This window comes from Echinops telfairi, unplaced genomic scaffold (genome assembly GCF_000313985.2).
Source record: "Echinops telfairi isolate 266 unplaced genomic scaffold, ASM31398v2 ScPeMD7_60;HRSCAF=208, whole genome shotgun sequence".
Classification (NCBI taxonomy): domain Eukaryota; kingdom Metazoa; phylum Chordata; class Mammalia; order Afrosoricida; family Tenrecidae; genus Echinops; species Echinops telfairi.
The window spans coordinates 561719-562019 of record NW_022103958.1 but is presented as its reverse complement, the minus strand read 5'-3'; positions in this window follow the sequence as shown (position 1 = coordinate 562019).

Here is a 301-nt window from a genome sequence, read left to right as displayed (position 1 = left end):
CATATTCCTCCCCAAATCATGGTTATTTTTATATATTATGAAGTCTCAAAATAACTGTAAAACAAATATCACCAAATAATTACTAATATATTTGTTACATCTCGTGATTGCTAAAAAGCACATACATTCCATTAGCCACAACATACTATTTGTATATGCATTTATTTTTTAGTTTACTTATTTCTTCTGTATTCCAGACTCTCATTAGAGAAGCATGAATAATGTAACGTGCATGGGGGAGGGGGTTTCAATGAGGCACTTTCATCTCAAGCAAAAAGCTCCTTAATTGAAACACAATCAA